General features: G+C 43.1%; 1 long non-coding RNA gene across 1 annotated transcript; it reads left to right on the top strand.

Annotated features, from left to right (window-relative positions):
* Positions 1–2,242: 2,242 nt before the first annotated feature.
* On the top strand, positions 2,243–12,465 carry LOC129138917 (uncharacterized). Its single transcript, XR_008542152.2, has 4 exons — positions 2,243–2,496; positions 2,726–2,926; positions 8,029–8,113; positions 11,708–12,465. It is a non-coding gene; the product is annotated as an uncharacterized LOC129138917 (long non-coding RNA).
* The last annotated feature ends 1,625 nt before the right edge of the window (positions 12,466–14,090 follow it).

The raw sequence follows: 14,090 nt of genomic DNA, 5'->3' as shown, positions 1-14,090 counted from the left end.
GACTTTAATATGAATGTGTGGGGGGTTGGGGAATTCAATGCATAATACCACAAGTCTGGAAAATTGTAAGCTGTCACATAGGCAAATACAGTTATAGTAACCAGCAGAATACCATGCATGTTAATAAATAAGTATTGTTTATTTATGCTTCAAGGTTCAACTCTGACAACATCTAGATAAATAATACATTTTTGTTGATTTGATATGATTGATTTAATGAATTAATAAATTTGTTTACTATCACCAGTGGTCCCCATCACATTACATGATTAGAAAATGTAAGGGTTAGATATGTGTGTGAGATACAAGATATTAATGAGACTCATCTGTCTTATTTAAAAATTAGTATTTTAATTAAACAATTGAACATAAGCAATATTACAAGTTAAGCAGATACATCTTATTTAGCAAGATCTCTCTAGGAAATAAGTAGAACTGAATATTTCCCTCACTTTTTCTCCTCCATTAGCTTTAATAAGACCTAATTCATATACTTAAACATGGATTGGATATTGATTACTATTAATTCCTATACTGTCACTAGTGTCGCTTTTGGACTGACGGTCTGGTTTCAGATTACCATAAAGTACAACATATTTTATTTAGTTCAGATGCTGAAAAATTTTCTGCATTATAAATACTTATTTTAAGTATTTATTGCAACCATTATGCTAATAATGGATATTTTCAATGTTTATTTATTCATTGTATTTTCAGCATTACTCATATTCTCATCAACCTACATATCTGAGCCTTTCCCATTTGTTCCTCTCCTCCAAGATACCCTGATTCCCTTTGTTCACACAACAATAGAAGGAAATAGAAGGAAAAAATAAAACAAATTTTGTAGATTTTCTTGTTTTACACATTACAGGCATTTTTTTTCGTTTTTGGCCTGGATTCTTTCTACTCAGATGCTATCCCTTTTTTCCATTTGGCTCTAAAAATAAAATTGCCCATCACTCATCAATTACAACTAACAAAAATTATTCACTTGTTTTAACATGAAACTCAAACTGAATAATGTACCCTTAGCTGCAGGCTAGCAACATATTGAGAGGTGACAGTGTGCGGGCAGCCCTTACAGCCCTAGCTCACTCTCAGTGCCTCCTCTGCCTAGGCTCCCACTTTGGCAGCACTTGAGAAGCCCTTCAGCCCACCACTGCGCTACCGGAGCCCCTTTCTGGGCTGGCCAAGGCCAGAGCTGGCTCCCTCAGTTTGCAGGGAGGTGTGGAGGGAGAGGCATGAGCGGCAACCGGGGCTGCAAGCGGTTCTTGTGGGCCAGCTGGACTTCCGGGTGGGTGTGGGCTTGGCAGGTCCCACACTCAGAGTGGCCAGCTGGCCCTGCTGGCCCCAGGCAATGAGGAGCTTAGCACCTGGCCCAGTGGCTGCGGAGGGTGTACTGGGTCCCCCAGCACTGTTGGCCCACATGTGCTGCACTCGATTTCTCACAGGGCCTTAGCTGCCTCCCTGCAGGACAGGGCTTAGGACCTGTAGCCTGTCATGCCTGAGCCTCCCTGCAACCTTCCATGGGCTCCTGTGCAGCCCGAGCCTCCCCAATGAGCACCACTCCCTGCTCCAAGGCGACCAGTCCCATCGACCACCAAAGGGCTGAGGAGGGCAGGTGCATGGTGCAGGACTGTCAGGCAACTCCACATGTGACCCTGGTGTGGGATCCACTGGGTGAAGCCAGCTGGGCTCCTGACTGTGGTGGGGACTTGGAGAACTTTTATGTCTAGCTAAGGGATTGCAAATATACCAATTGGCACTCTGTATCTAGCTCAAGGTTTGTAAACACAACAATCAGCACACTGTGTCTACCTCAAGGTTTGTGAATGCACCAATTGACACTGTATCTGGCTACTCTGGTGGGGACTTGGACAACCTCTATATCTAGCTAAGGGATTGTAAATACACCAATCGGAACTCTGTATCTAGCTCAAGATTCGTAAACACACCAATCATCACCTTGTGTCTAGCTCAGGGTTTGTGAATGCACCAATCGACACTCTGTGTCTTGCTACTCTGGTAGGGACTTGGAGAATGTTTGTGTCAACACTCTTTATCTAGCTAATCTAGTGGGGGCACTGAGAACCTTTGTGTCTAGCTCAAGGATTGTAAACGCACCAGTCAGCACCCTGTCAAAACAGATCACTCGGCTCTCTGTAAAATGGACCAATCAGCAGGACGTGGGTGGGGCCAGATAAGAGAATGAAATCAGGATGCCTGAGCCAGCAGTGGCAACCCGCTCAGGTCCCCTTCCACACTGTGGAAGCTTTGTTCTTTTGCTCCTTGCAATAAATCTTGCTACTGCTCACTGTTTGTGTCCACACTGACTTTATGAGCTGTAACACTCACCATGAAAGTCTGCAGCTTCACTCCTGAAGCCAGCAAGACAATGAAACCACCAGGAGGAATGGACAACAATCACCTATCACCAAGTGGTGAGACCATTGCCTATAGCTAAGTGGCAAGACAATCACCTATTGCCAAGCGGTGAGTACCATCGGGCCCCTTTCACTTGCTATTCTGTCCTATCTTCCCTTAGAATTCAGGGGCTAAATACCGGGCACCTGTTGGCCAGTTAAAAGAGACTAGCGTGGCTGCTGGACTAAAGACACGGGTGTCAGGCTTTCTGGGAAAGGGCTTTCTAACACCCACAACTGTTCGGAGTTGGAACAATTGGTTTGTCTAGAACCAGCTTCCACTTTTCCTGTACTTCTAGGTTGAGCCAGAGTCAACAGAGAGGAAAGCCATGCAGCTCTGGGTTCCCGACAACAAGTTTGTTGACCCTGCAGCCATGAGCAGAACTCTCAAAGGCATGTCACCCAAGCAAGACTCGCCCATCTATCCTATCTATCCTGACGCTTGACCCCTGGGTCCTAATGCCTGCCAGACAAACTTCCTCTTACCTCTCTTCTCCAAGGTTAGTTTCACTTCTAAAAATTGCTACCTGTCTCTGGTGCTTTTCTAGTTTCTCCTGTAAGAATGATTTATAGTATAAACTCCAAGACTCTGTTACCTTCTTTAGGCACCTGGGCACACCAATCAGAAAGACATAATTTTTGCCCGAAGCCGCATCATAGTGGGGACTACCTGGAATTTTAGGATCCCTCCTCAGACTAACAGGCCTAACAAAAGCTATTCCTGAAGCTAGGATATGGGGAGCCTCAGAAATTGTATCCTTCCTATTCATATAAGTGAGGACAAAAGGTGTCACTCTTCCAACCTTGGAGATCCCTTCCCTCCCTCAGGGTATGGCCCTCAACTTCATTTTTGGAGCATAACATCTTTATAGGACAGGAGTAAAGTCCCAATACTAATAGGTGAATGCTTAGGACTCTAACAGGTTTTCAAGAATGTGTCAGTAAGGGACACTAAATCCGATTTTTCTCAGTCAGTACTCCTTGTGGTCTATGAGGAGAGGCAAAGGTGCAGGTTTCCAAGAATGCATTGGTAAGTGCCACTAAATCTGACCTTCCTCAATCCTCCATGTGGTCTGGGAGGAAAATTAGTGTTTCTGCTGCTGCATCTGTGAGTGCAACTATTCCAATCAGCTGGGTCCAGAGACCATTGTGGGTTCTTGGGCAGGGGTTGTTTCTGCTGCTGCATCAGTGAGTGCAACTATTCCAATCAGCAGGTTCCAGGGACCATTGCAGGTTCTTGGGCAGGGGAAGAAACAAAACAAACCAAAACCACAGTCATTTTTGTCTTTCAGATGGGAAACACTCAGGATTCAACAGGCTCACCCTCGAAATGAATCCTAAGCCATTGGGATCAATTTGACCCACAAACCCTGAAAAAGAGGTGGCTCATTTTTTTCTGCAGTATGGCTTGGCCCCAATATTCTCTCTCTGATGGGGAAAAATGGCCACCTGAGGGAAGTAGAAATTACAATACTATCCTGCATCCTGACCTTTTGTGTAAGAGGGAAGGCAAATGGAGGGAAATACCTTATGTCCGAGCTTTCTTTTCACTGAGGGAGAATACACAACTATGCAGAGCTTACAATTTACATCCCACAGGAGGACCTCTCAGCTTACCTCCATATCCTAGTCTCCCTATAACTCCCCTTCCTATTAATGATAAGCCTCCTCTAATCTCCCCTGCCCAGAAGGAAACAAGCAAAGAAATCTCCAAAGGACCACAAAAACCCCCAGGCTATTGGTTATGTCCCCTTCAAGCTGTAGGAGGAGGAGAATTTGGCCCAACCTGGGTACTTGTCCCCTTCTCCCTCTCTGATTTAAAACAGGTCAAGGCAGACCTGGGGAAGTTTTCAGACGATCCTGATAGGTACATAGATGTCCTACAGGGTCTAGGGCAAACCTTTGACCTCACTTGGAGAGATGTCATGCTACTGTTAAATTCAACCCTGGCCTTTAATGAAAAGAATGTGGCTTTAGCTGCAGCCCAAGAGTTTGGAGATACCTGGTATCTTAGCCAAGTAAATGATTGAATGACAGCTGAAGAAAGGAAAAAATTCCCTACTTGTCAGCAAGCCATCTCTAGTATGGATCCCCACGGGACCTTGGCTGAGATCATGGGGACCGGAGTCAGAAACATCTGTTGACTTCTGTTCTAGAAGGACAAAGGAGAATTAGAAAAACGCCCATGAATTATTCAATGATGTCCACCATAACTCAGGGAAAGGAAGAAAATCCTTCTGCCTTCCTCGAGTGGCTACAGGAAGCCCTCAGAAATTATACTCCCCTGTCACCTGAATCACTCGAGGGTCAATTGATTCTAAAAGATGTTTATTACTCAATCAGTCACAGATACCAGGAGAAAATTCCAAAAGCAAGCCCTAGACACTGAACAAAATCTAGAGGCATTATTAAACCAGGCAACCTCACTGTTCTATAAGAAGGACCAAGAGGAACAGGCCCAAAAGGAAAAGCAAGATCAGAGAAAGCCTGCAGCCTTAGTCATGGCCCTCAGACAAACAAACCTTGGTGGTTCAGAGAGGACACAAAATGGAGCAGGCCAATCAACTGGTAGGGTTTGTTATCAGTGGGGTTTACTAGGACACTTTAAAAAACATTGTCTGATGAGAAACAAGCTGACCCCTCATCCATGTCCACTATACCAAGGCAATCACTGGAAGGTACACTGCCCCAGAGGATGAAGGTTCCCTGGGTCAGAAGCCCCAAACCAGATGATCCAACAATAGGACTGAGGGTAACTTGGGCAAGCACCAGCTCATGTCATCAATCTCACTGAGCCCCGGGTATGTTCAACTATTGAGGGCCAGGAAATTAACTTCCTCCTGGATACTGGCACAGCCTTCTCAGTGTTAATCTCCTGTCCTGGACGACTGTCCTCAAAGTCTGTTACCATCCGAGGAATCCTGGGACAGCCTGTAACCAGGTATTTCTCCCACCTCCTCAGTTGTAATTGGGAGACTTTGCTCTTTTCTCATGCCTTTCTTGTTATGCCTGAAAGTCCTACACCCTTATTAGGGAGAGATATATTAGCCAACACTGGAGCTATTACCTACATGAATATGGGGAACAAGTTACACATTTGTTGTCCCTGACTTGAGGAGGGAATCAACCCTGAAGTCTGGGCATTGGAAGGACAATTTGGAAGGGCAAAAAATCCCTGCACGATACAAATCGGTTAAAAGATGCCACCACTTTTCCTTATCAAAGGCAATATCCTTTAAGGCCTGAAGCTCATAAAGGATTACAGAATATTTTTAAATAGTTGAAAGCTCAAGTCTTAGTAAGGAAATTCAACAGTCCCTGCAATACACCAATTCTAGGATTACAAAAGCAGAATGGTCAGTGGAGACTAGTGCAAGATCTTAGACTCATCATTGGCGCAGTAATTCCTCTATAACCAGTTGTACCCAACCCCTATACCCTGCTCTCTCAAATACCAGAGGAAGCAGAATGGTTCACAGTTCTGGACCTCAAGGATGCCTTCTTCTGTATTCCCCTGCACTCTGACTCCCAGTTCCTCTTTGCCTTTGAGGATTCCACAGACCACACATCCCAACTTACGTGGATAGTCTTGCCCCAAGGGTTTAGGGATAGCCCTTATATGTTTGGTCAGGCCCTAGCCTAGGGCCTAGCCCAAGATCAGGGCCTAGCCCAAGGTCTAGGCCACTTCTCAAGTCCAAGCACTCTGGTCCTTCAATATATGGATGATTTACTTTTGGCTACCAATTCGGAAACCTTGGGCCAGCAGGCTACTCTAGATCTCTTGAACTTTCTAGCTAATCAAGACTACAAGGTGTCTAGGTCTAAGGCCCAGCTTTGCCTACAGCAGGTGAAATATCTAGGCCTAATCATAGCCAGAAGGACCAGGGCCCTCAGTAAGGAATGAATACAGCCTATACTGGCTTATCCTTGCCCTAAGACATTAAAACAGTCGAGGGCATTCCTTGGAATCACCAACTTTTGCCAGCTATGGATCCCCAGATACAGCAAGATAGCCAGCCTCCTCTATACTCTAATCAAGGAAACCCAGAAGGCAAATACTCATCTAGTAGAATGGTAACCAGATGCAGAAACAGCCTTCAAAACCTTAAAGCAGGCCCTAATACAAACTCCAATTTTAAGCCTCCCCATAGGACAAAACTTCTCTTTATATGTCACAGACAGAGATGAGATATCTCTTGGAGTCCTTACTCAGACTGATGGGACAACCTGACAACCAGTGGCATACCTAAGTAAGGAAATTGATATAGTAGCAAAAGGCTGCCCTCCCTGTTTAACGGTAGTTGCAGCAGTGGCCGTCTTAGTGTCGGAGGCTATCAAAATAATACAAGGAAAGGATCTCACTGCCTGGACTACTCATGAAGTAAGTGATATACTAGGTGCCAAAGGAAGTTTATGGCTATCAGACAAATGCCTAGTTAGATACCAGGCACTACTCCTTGAGGGATCAGTGCTTCAAATACACACATCCATGGCCCTAGACCCTGACACTTTACTCCCAGAGGATGGGGAACCAATTGAGCATGACTGCCAACAAATTATAGTCCAGAATTATGCCACCCGAGATGATCTTTTAGAAGTCACCTTAACTAATCCTGACCTTAACATATATACCAATGGAAGTTCATTTGTGGAGAATGGGATACAAAGGGCAGGTTATGCCACAGTTAGTTATGTAACCATACTTGAAAGTAAGCCTCTTCCCCCAGGTACCAGTGCCCTGTTAGCGGAACTAGTGGCACTTACCTAAGCCTTAGAACTGGGAAAGAGAAAAATAATAAATGTTTATACAGATAGCAAGTATGTTTATCTAATCCTACATTCCCATGCTGCAATTTGGAAAGAGAGGAAGTTCCTAACCTCTGGGGGAACCGCCATTAAATACCACGAGGAAATTATAGAGTTATTGCATGCAATGCAAAAACACAAGGAGGTGGCACTCTTACACTGCCAAAGCCATCAAAATGGGAAGAAGAGGGGAGAATAGCAGCATAAGTGGCTGGCAGAGGTAGAGAAAGACCAGCAAGAAGGAAAGAGAAAGTCAGAGAAAGAGAGAGAGGGAGGAAGAAACAGAGAGACAAAGAGAAGGAGACAAAAAGACAAAGAGACAGAGAGAGAGAAAGTCAAAGAGAGAATTAAAAAGAGAGGAAGAGACAAAGAAGAAGTTGAAGTGAGAAAGAGAGAGATGGAAGCAGTAAAGAAAAAAGCAGTATATCCCATTCCTTTAAAAGCCAGGGTAAAGTTCTGTCTACTCAGCCAAGGCATATTCTTATTAGGTGGAACATCGACCTATATCTGCCTCCCCACTAACTGGACTGGCACCAGCACCTTAGCCTTTCTAAGTCCCAACATTAACAATGCCCCAGGAAATCAGACCTTATCAGTACCCTCAAAGCTCAAGTCTGTCAGCACAGAGCCATAGAACTAATACTCCTACTTATAGGGTTAGGAATGGCTACTGCTACAGGAAATGGAATAGCTGATTTATCAACTTCATTATCCTATTACCACATACTCTCAAAAGATTTCTCAGATAGTTTGCAAGAAATAACTAAATCTATTCTTACTTTACAATCCCAAATAGACTCTTTGGGAGCAGTGACTCTTCAAAACTGCTGAGGCCTAGACCTCCTCACTGCTGAAAAAGAAGGACTCTGCACCTTCTCAGGGTAAGAGTGTTGTTTTTACACTAACCAGTAAGGGATAGTACAAGATGCCACCTGGCATTTACAGGAAAAGTCTTCTGAAATCAGACAACATCTTTCAAATTTTTATACCAACCTCTGGATTTGGGCAACATGGTTTCTCCCCTTTCTAGGTACCATGGCAGCCATCTTGCTGTTACTTGCCTTTGGACCTGGTATTTTTAACCTGCTTGTCAAATTTGTTTCTTCCGGATAGAGGCCATCAAGCTACAGATGGTCTTACAAATGGAACCCCAAATGAGTTCAACTAGCAACTTCTACTGAGGACACCTGGACCAACCTGCTGGCACTTCCCCTGGCCTGGAGAGCTCCCCTCTGGAGGACACTACAACTGCATGGCCCCTTCTTTGCCCCTATCCAGCAGGAAGTAGCTAGAGCAGTCATCAGCCAAATTCCCAACAGCAGTTGGGGTGTCCTGTTTAAAGGGGGGATTGAGAGGTGACAGCATGCTGGCAGCCCTTGCTCACTCTTGGCACCTCCTTTTCCTGGGCTCCCACTTTGGCAGCACTTGAGGAGCCCTTCAACCTGATGCTGCACTGTGGAAGCCCCTATCTGGGCTGGCCAAGGCCAGAGCTGGCTCCCTCAGCTTGCAGGGAGGCATGGAGGGAGAGGCATGAGTGGCAACCAGGGCTGCACGCGGTGCTTGCAGGCCAGCTGGAGTTCCGGGTGGGCATGGGCTTGGTGGATCCTTCACTTGGAGTGGCCTGCTGGCCCTGCTGGCCCCAGGCAATGAGGAGCTTAGCACCCAGGCCAGCATCTGCGGAGAGTGTACTGGGTCCACCAGCAGTGCTGGCCCACCAGTGCTGCACTCGATTTCTCACTGGGCCTTCGCTGCCGCCCTGGGGGGCAGGGCTCAAGACCTGCATCCCACCATGCCTGAGCCTCCCTCCCACCACTTCATGGGCTCCTATACAGCCCAAGCCTCCCCAACGAGTGCTGCACCCTGCTCCACAGTGATCAGTCCCATTGACCACCCAAGGGCTGAGGGGTGCAGATGCATAGCATGGGACTGGCAGGCAGCTCCACTTGCAGCCCCAGTGCGGGATCCACTGGGTGAAGCCAGCTGGGCTCCTGACTCTGGTGGGGACTTGGAAAACCTTTGTGTCTAGCTAAGGGATTTTAAATACACCAGTCGGAACTCTGTATCTAGCTCAAGTTTTATAAAAACACCAATCAGCAGCCTGTGTCTAGCTCAAGGTTTGTGAATGCACCAATTGATACTCTGTATCTAGCTACTGTGGTGGGGACTTGGAGAACCTTTGTGTTGACACTCTGTATCTAGCTAATCTAGTGGGGACATGGAGAACCTTTGTGTCTAGTTCAGGGATTGTACACACACCAGTCAGCACCCTGTCAAAACAGACCACTCTGCTCTCTGTAAAATGGACCAATCAGCAGGATGTGGGTGGGGCCAGATAAAAGAATAAAAACAGACAGCTGGAGGCAGCAATGGCAACCCACTCATGTCCCCTTCCACAGTGTGGAAGCTTTATTCTTGCGCTGTTTGCAATAAATCTTGCTACTGCTCATTCTTTGAGTCCGCACTGCCCTTATGAGCTGTAACACTCACCGTGAAGGTCTGCAGCTTCACTCCTGAAGCCAGCAAGACCATGAACCCACTGGGAGGAACAAACAACTCCAGACACACCTCCTTAAGAACTGTAACACTCACCGCGAGGGTCCACGGCTTCATTCTTGAAGTCAGTGAGACCAAGAACCCACCAATCCTGGACACAATATGAGGTCAAAGGGTGTAAGCTAAGGTCTTCAAATGTATGTGGTTTTTTTTTTTTTTTTTTTTTTTTTTTGGAAAATTATGTATTCTTACTTATTAAATTTATCTATACATTTTTACTTTAAATATTTGTGTAACATTATCAAATATGATTAAATAAGTATATTACTATATCAAATGTACTTTTTTTTTTTTTTTGAGATGGAGTCTTAATCTCTCACCCAGGCTGGAGTTCAGTGGTGCAATCTTGGCTCACTGCAAGCTCTGCCTCCCGGCTCCACGCCATTCTCCTGCCTCAGCACCCTGAGCAGCTGAGACTACAGGTGTCCGCCACCACACCTGGCTAATTTTTTGTGTTTTTTGTAGAGATGGGGTTTCACCATGTTAGCCAGGCTGGTCTCCAACTCCTATCCTTGTGATCTGCCTGCCTCAGCCTCCCAAAGTGCTGGCATTACAGGTGAGAGTCACCACACCTGGCCTTATATCAAATGTAATTTCTAACTGAGTTTTTGTGATATTAATTAATAGTAACTTAGCAAATAGGGCTCGTGTCAAGTTTAAAAGGCTGCAAAAGATGTAATAGACTCAAATAGTAATGATCTGATCACTCATTTTACAGATGAAGAAACTAAAAGCCATATAGAAGGGCGAAGTTGTAAACAGGAATTATTTTGAAGGAACTTTCATTTTTATGTTCAGATATTATTTGAGAAAAATTTTCTGAACAGGACCTTTGAAAAGAAGTTAGTGTAATGGAAGGTAAACATGCATAAATCAAAAGTATTAATAACTAATTCAATAATGGTGAGTACTTGGGGGACCAGTAGAAGGTTTTGAAGCAAATATGAATTTCATGTTGGTGTATTAGAAGATAGGGAGTCAGTTGAAAAATGGCATAAAGTTCAATATGACAATTATATAGTTTGTGATAATGCTTGTTGACAAAATGAACTAATAATGAAAGAATGGAGCTAAAAACACCTGTGAGGAAATAAAAACCAAAAACAATTTGGGATCCATTTGTAAACTTATTTGCTTTTAGAGGAAGGCTACAGTAATGCAAATGAGGAGAATAAAGTGAGTCCATAAAATGGGTTAAAGAAAAATACAACAGGATTGTGTCACATAATCATATAAATGATTCAAATTCTAATAATAGATTCTTGACCCTAAAATTAATCAGGCTGAATTTTTTAACAGTAATAAAATATTATATATAAAGTGGCAAAACCATTATCAAAGGTAACAAAGAGCCTTAAGTTGTAAAACATCCACAATTTGGAATTTTTTGTGGCTGTAAATAAATATTACACCAAGTGAACTCCATATTGATATTTCCTTGAAAATTATTGCACAGAGTGGAGTAAAATTAATAAAACATGGTGGCCTTAAGAAACAAACAACAACAACAAAACTAATGTGTGTTTAAAGAGGCCATGTAAAAGGACTTTCAACTTTAGTACTTTCTATAGTTAGCCAGTCTCCTAGAGGGTCCAGTGTTTCAGAACTGAGAGCTGGTCTGCATGTCAGCACATATTTCCAGTGCTGAAGGCTATGAGAGTGGAGTGAAATCTCTTTGATTTCACATATCCTTTGTAGCAAAGTTATTTGCCATTATAGAGAAACTCCCTTTTTTCCTTCCCAGTGGTGTTTCCAAGAAGAAAGAAGCTTAGTGTTTCACAGTATGCATTTGCATGTTGTTTGGATGCTAAGCCCTCCACCTCAGCAAACCTTGAGATAATGGAGAAGCTCAGAATCCAGTCATTTGAAGTAGGAAAATGACTCTGATTCACTGACCATTTTATTTTTGTTTTCCTTAACAGATGAGGCCCCTAAAGTATTTTCAACTCCAGAAGACTGAACAGCAAAGAAAAGCTAAAACATCAGCAGGACAGAGGATATGCCTAATCTAAAAACTATCCTAGTTGTGGTTAGGAAGATAATTTCTTTGGAGTTATTTACTTAGGTAAACCGCTAATCTCATGACTGCATTACTTAGGTAAACCGCTAATCTCATGAGATATGGTGGTTTACCTGAGTAATACATTCGTTAACTTATTATCTCATTGTTATTTATTTATTTTAGTAGAAGCTTTGGTTTGTAGGAATTTGTGTCAAAATTCCAATACTTATTTGATAATAACCCTGCAGTTGGTTGAATTTTCTAAAAAACAAACAAAAACTATGTTGAAATAATAACGCTGAGGACCTGTGACTGTTTCTGTATTTGGAAATGTAAATTTTTCAAGTATAATCAAATTAAGGTAAAGTCACACTAGATTAGGGTATGCCCTAAATTTAATGTCTAGTATCATTATAAAGAAAGAGACATTTAGAGACACTGAGACACACACAGAGGGAAGACAGCCATGTGACTACAGAGGTAGATGCTGAAGCGATACAGCTACAAGCTGATGAATGCCAAGGATTACTGGCCAAAACAAGAAGCTGGGAAGGGCATGGAAGAATTCTTCTCTAGAAATCTCAGAGGTCTGGCAACGTACTGACTTCAGACTTTTGGCTTCCAGAATGAAGAAAAAAATATGTTTTTAAAAGCCATTCAAAATGTGGTAATTTTTTATGGTAGCTCTAGTAATATAATGCATTCTCAGAACTATGATTTTCCCTGATTATTAATTATCTACTCATTGCTATCTTTTTCAACATTTTCTCATTGCTAGCAAAAACATAATTTCCAACTTTTTGTATAAAAGGTGTTGCTATATCTTTTGAAACTTCTAGTAATCTTAGGGTTTTCTAAACAGAATATGTAAATTTAAAGGGAAAAACACATTTAGACTTCTTAATGAAATCAGTGTTGATTGGGAGAAGAAAAACATCCTCCTTCTCTCCTGCAATCTGGCCTGGGCCTCCCCCTGTAAGCATCCCAGATTAAATTATATGGCTTGTTACCCTACAGTAAATTTAAGAGGGTGACAATGACGTTGGTGATGATAATGATGGTGATTAGTACAAACATGATAATTCATATCTTAATTTTTTGTTTGATTATAATTTGCTAACATTCACTGGTATACATCATGTATATGATACATGTGCACACATAAACTCCTTTGAATAAACAATATTAGGTTTCCCTTTCCCTTTATCTGAGTTTGAGTTTCACAGAAAACAAGCCTGAAATAAAAGAGTATATGTGGAGTACTTTAGCGGGGTATATGAGATGCAGGAGAAGGAATACACGGAAGGGAGGGCATTTGCTCTAACATCTTATCAAGTAGGCCAGCTTGAAAGGGAGTTGAGCAATTCTAGAGTTAATATTTTATGATGAAGAAACTCCTCTCTATGTACAACAACCTCAATGAATAACCTTCAACCTTTGTGCCTTAAATAACACAGATTCTCCATAGAAGTCACTACTTCTCTTGCAGCCCACCCAAGCAGAGGCCACTTACTCTCTCACAATTCATATATTGGAAAGCCTGAGTCAGGTCACAGATTCTTCTTCCTCCCTTTCTAATATCATATTCAAGTACACTTTCCTAAATTTATGACCCACTCCCTTTACTCCCTTTAGTCTCACAATCTTCCTATCCATTCCAATGCCTGCCAAGGATTACAGTGGCTTTAACATTCACACAAAGGCCCACAAAATAATACCAGTTCCTGAAATTCCTGGTTTCCAAAGACCTTCTCTTACACTTTGGTTTAGCCATCATCTTTCACTGTTTTCTCTTAACTATTTTGTTTCCTGATTTAGGGTCTCACTCTGTTGCCCAGGCTGGAGTGCAGTGGGATGATTATAGCTCCCTGCAGTCCTGAAATCCTGGGCTCAAATAGTCCTCCCTCCTCAGCCTCCCAAGTGGCTGGAACAACAGAGGCACACTACCATGCCAAGTGAAATTTTTATTTATGTATTTATTGCAGAAATGGGTCTTGATATGTTGCCCAGACTCCTCAGACTCCTGGCCTCAAGAAATCTTCCTGCCTTGACCTCTCAAAGTGCTGGAATTATAGGAATAAGCCACCATGCATGGTCCCCTTAAAGATTCATTTTACTACTATTTTAAAGTACCTTGCCTATACATCTCACCTGTGAAAGCCCAGCTGTGGAACACCTCACCCATCCCCTGTCCAAGTTGTTTCCTAGACAGCTGGCTGTCATGTTTGAGCTGCATTATGAACACTCTCATATGTCTATACAGTAGAGACCACCTTTAGCTAATAGCCAGTTAGGAACTCAAG

Source organism: Pan troglodytes, chromosome Y (assembly GCF_028858775.2).
Source record: "Pan troglodytes isolate AG18354 chromosome Y, NHGRI_mPanTro3-v2.0_pri, whole genome shotgun sequence".
Classification (NCBI taxonomy): domain Eukaryota; kingdom Metazoa; phylum Chordata; class Mammalia; order Primates; family Hominidae; genus Pan; species Pan troglodytes.
Note: the sequence above shows the minus strand (reverse complement) of the source record. Positions and strands in the feature narration are given on the sequence as shown.